Source organism: Lissotriton vulgaris, unplaced genomic scaffold (genome assembly GCF_964263255.1).
Source record: "Lissotriton vulgaris unplaced genomic scaffold, aLisVul1.2 SCAFFOLD_7719, whole genome shotgun sequence".
Lineage (NCBI taxonomy): Eukaryota > Metazoa > Chordata > Amphibia > Caudata > Salamandridae > Lissotriton > Lissotriton vulgaris.
The window spans coordinates 52,085-56,480 of NW_028243633.1; the positions used below are offsets into that span (position 1 = coordinate 52,085).

The following is a 4,396-nucleotide window of genomic DNA, read 5'->3' on the forward strand; positions in this document are numbered from 1 at the left end:
AGGGGACAGTTGGCCAGTCACACAGATAGGAGCAACACATTACTCTCAGCAGCCATGCACATATCGATACTTTAGTTGTTCTCACATCACACCGCCAACTTTCCCAGAGACCAGGTGCCATATCACACCTCATGCACCACAACTCATCCCCCACGACACTTACCGCCTGTCCGGGTGCGCCGTACAGGCGTCCGTAGTTGCGTAGCACAGCCTCCACCAGGACATCCAGCTCCGCGGCGGTGAAGGGACGAGACCGGACCTCTTTGACTCCCGACATGGCAAGATCACGGAGTATGGCACTAGAGCGGCAGTCGGTGGTCAGCTCCGCAGCAGCAGGTGGAGGTGATGGTCACAGGCAGCAGTCGGTGGCCAGCTCCGCAGCAGCAGGTGGAGGTGATGGTCACAGGCAGCAGTCGGTGGTCAGCTCCGCAGCAGCAGGTGGAGGTGATGGTCACAGGCAGCAGTCGGTGGCCAGCTCCGCAGCAGCAGGTGGAGGTGATGGTCACAGGCAGCAGTCGGTGGCCAGCTCCGCAGCAGCAGGTGGAGGTGATGGTCACAGGCAGCAGTCGGTGGTCAGCTCCGCAGCAGCAGGTGGAGGTGATGGTCACAGGCAGCAGTCGGTGGTCATCGTAGAAAGTTTGCTTTTGCACATCACACATATATAGGGCCCAGTGGCCATGTCAGTGGCATACGGCGCCAGCCATTGGTCCGCCGTGAGAGCGTGTTTGGAATTGGGCCAATGATTGGCCCTGGTGTTGCGGTGAACACCATACGGTACTTGCAATTGGCCATCCGTGGCCCATGTCCACACCTCCCATTGGCTGCACTTGCACAGACCGTCACGCTCACACACCGGCAACTGCACGTGCTAGAGACCGGGACGGATGCATCATTTGCAACAAAGTTGTAAGAGTGGCGCCACCATGGCGGGGCACGTATTCGGCGGGGGAGGTGGAAGCCAAAACAGCCATAAGCTGATGTCCATGCACATGCCTCTTCATGACCCCCCTTACAGTGACATAGCATCAGCCAGCCTACACCGGCCGGCCCAGCTCTACCCACTACCGCCGTGCCAGGCCCAGCCCATGACCGCCGTTGCGGCCGTGCCAACTACCGCCGCTTCAGGCCCCCTCCACTACCGCCGTGCCAGACCTAGCCCATGACCGCCGTTGCGGCCGTGCCAACTACCGCCGCTTCAGGCCCCCTCCACTACCGCCGTGCCCTGGCAGCCCTGGCACGGCGGTCATGGGCTAGGTTTGATTTGCATATAGCCAGGTTCTGAGCTGGGATGGGGCAGTGAGATAAATAACGGTGATGGATCAAGCCCTGATCTTTGGACTGGGTAAGAGTGGTCTGCTCAATTCAGACACTCTGTTCATCACCACCCCCTTTTGTAAATCGATTTTGGCCACTATAGGTGTGGCAGGGTATACTCAGACATGAGTCCCTTTCTCACTGCTCCATCAGGATTCAAGCAAGCCGGGCCGAAGAGGCTGAAATGCCAGAAACCGGTCCCCGGTAGCTTGTCTCCTTTCTGGTAAAGAATTGGCTTGGTAGTTTAGTCTGCCCTGTTCCCATGATGCACTGGGCCAGGGACAGACTGATTTGCATATAGCCAGGTTCTGAGCTGGGATGGGGCAGTGAGATAAATAACGGTGATGGATCAAGCCCTGATCTTTGGACTGGGTAAGAGTGGTCTGCTCAATTCAGACACTCTGTTCATCACCACCCCCTTTTGTAAATCGACTTTTGGGTCATGTCACATGCCTTGTTGGCAGTGATGTTGAGGTGCAACAGAGTGCATTGTCAATGTTGCAACACATCATGTAGCTGGTGGGTGCACATTGCTACGTCAATCCATGTTGTTGTGACAATCTGAGGTGTCACACATAGGCAAATCGTACACTGACAATTACATGTTGGATAGAGTGCGGTGACATGTCAGTGAGTTGCACAGACATGCGTTGTATGTGAATTGACTTCCATTCCATTTACTCCCACACAGGAGGGCTCAAAAGGTCCATCGCCCATATACTGTGCTGGAGGACATGGTGGACGAGGAGGTGGTCCGGAAATTCAGGCTTGATCGACGTCGATTGCTGGAGCTAGTGAACAAGTTGTCTCCTCACCTGCAGCCGCGGAGAACTTATCCAGGCTCAATTTCACCCACCCAAAAGGTGATGGCGGCACTCCATTTTTTTGCAACAGGCACATTCCAGTACACTATAGGACATGCCGGGGGAATGTCACAGGCCATGTTCAGCACGGTACTCAAGGATGTGCTAACAGCCATGATGCTGTACAAGCATGAGTACATACATTTTCCACAGGCGGCAGAGTTGGCAGCGGTCAAGGCAGACTTTTATGCACTGGGTCGCATTCCACACGTTGTGGGTTCAATTGATGGCACGCATATTGCGATCATCCCGCCACGGGCACGTGAGCAGGTGTTTCGGAATCGGAAGCACTTCCACTCCCTTAACGTGCAGGTGGTGTGCCAGGCCGACAACATTATCTCACATGTGTGTGCAAGATTTCCTGGCTCTGCACATGACGCCCACATCATGCGGAGCAGCATAGTCCCACGACTGATGGCAAATCTGCGTCCGGCACAAGCCTGGCTTGTTGGTGAGTATGCTGTGGTGACTGGAGTGATATCTGGGTGGCTTGGTGTGGCCACATGTTCAGGTACTGATGTCTGTCTCTCTCTCTAATTCCCACATACACAGGCGACTCGGCTTACCCAAACAGGCCTTGGCTTCTGAGTCCAATTCGCAATCCCACCACAGCAGGAGAAATGCGATACAACGATGCCCATGGTAGGACACGTCGAGTGGTGGAACGAACTTTTGGCCTGCTTAAGTCTAGGTTTCGGTGCCTAGATAAGACTGGAGGGGCCCTGCCTTACGCACCTGGCAAAGTATGCAAGATTGTGATGGCCTGCTGCATGCTCCACAACCTGGCTGTGCGAAATAACATTGCACTGATCTTGGACCCAGATGAACAGCAAGTTCCTCGCCCTCCCGACCCAGCCATGTCGACTGATGAGGATAGTGGTGAGGAGGAAGGTGTGGACCAGAGGCGCCAGCTCATAGAACGCTACTTCCCTTGACTGTGAGTGTGCCCCTCTTGTGCTGCTTGTGTATGCCCTGTGTAGGTTTGCTGCTCTGGTGTCATTGTGTTGGGGATCATCTATGTGTTTTGTTATGTGATGTATGCATGTGTGTGTGTGTCTTCATTTATGAGTACATGCACTTCTCCATGATGTGTGTAGTGTCAGCCATTCGTGTAGTGATGTGTGTGGTTTGTTGTAAGTTGCACTGCAGTGAGTTGGGATGAGTGTGATGCTGTTTACTAACGTCTGTTTGCGGGTTCTATGTTTCCCTAGGTCACTCCGTTGCGGCATGATTCTGTACCTGTTGGATCCCTGAACCTGGTTACGTCTGTTTCTGATGCAATCATGTGAATAAACATGGAGGCAACACATCATTGAGTGAGTAAGTGGTATTTATTTACAGATTGTGCATAGGGGTAGGTGCATATTTACAAAGGAGTGAAGGGGTGGGGGAGTGACTGTCCAAGGTAATGGTGGATGAAATGGCCGTGCAGACACCACATAGGGTGGTGTGTGCCTACTGCAGCAGGCCTGTGGGAGGTGGGACCGGATACTTTCCAGGTAGGATCGGAGGCTCACGTACTCCAAAGAGTCACTGTCGGCTCTTCTTGGAGCGTGTGCCATGTGCTCCAACACTGCTCTCAGCGACTTTGTTCCTCGGACGGCCCCTCCGTCTTTGTGCCGGGACGGGGTCAGCTAGGGGCGCAGGCTGATCCGGTACCACATCCGCCGCCAGGGGCGCAGTCGGCGGTGGCGGTGTTGTGGCCGGTGCCGATGTTTGAGGGGGGGGGGGGGGGGGGTGGTGTTGGCGGATGCCCTGGCGCTGAAAATGTCGACCAGTTGGCCAAGCCGCCTCTCGATGGCCCCCAACATGGCGGTGTTTTCCACAAAGTCCTGGTGGGCCCGGTCTGCATGTTCCTGGCTACGTGCATAGCCCGCCTCCACCCGGACTAGTGCTTCATGGCACTGTTGCACAGCAATCAGTGTTGTGTCATCTGCCCTTCTTTCCGCCCTGCTCCTGCCTGCAGGATCTGCCCTTGCAGTGGTGGGTTGCCTGACTGTCTCCCGGCGTGGCTGGGATGGCGCTGGCCCAGCGTTGGCGGCGGGGTTGGGCAGGGTGGCAGGGGCAGAAGTGGTGGTAGTAGTGGTGGTGGTCGAGGTGGTGCTGGAGGCAGCTGTGCAGGTCCGAGTCGCCGGTGTTGTTGTGATGCCAGTGCCCGTTGTTGTAGTTGCAAGTGTGACCTGCGTGGCAGAGGTCCCTGGCTGGGTGCTTGGTCCGGC

At 55.7% G+C, this 4,396-nt stretch overlaps 1 long non-coding RNA gene across 1 annotated transcript; it reads left to right on the forward strand.

The window, feature by feature from the left end:
- Nucleotides 1-2,058: 2,058 nt before the first annotated feature.
- Nucleotides 2,059-3,502, forward strand: LOC147668279 (uncharacterized). Its single transcript, XR_015304135.1, has 3 exons — nucleotides 2,059-2,628; nucleotides 2,730-3,114; nucleotides 3,389-3,502. It is a non-coding gene; the product is annotated as an uncharacterized LOC147668279 (long non-coding RNA).
- Nucleotides 3,503-4,396: the final 894 nt, after the last annotated feature.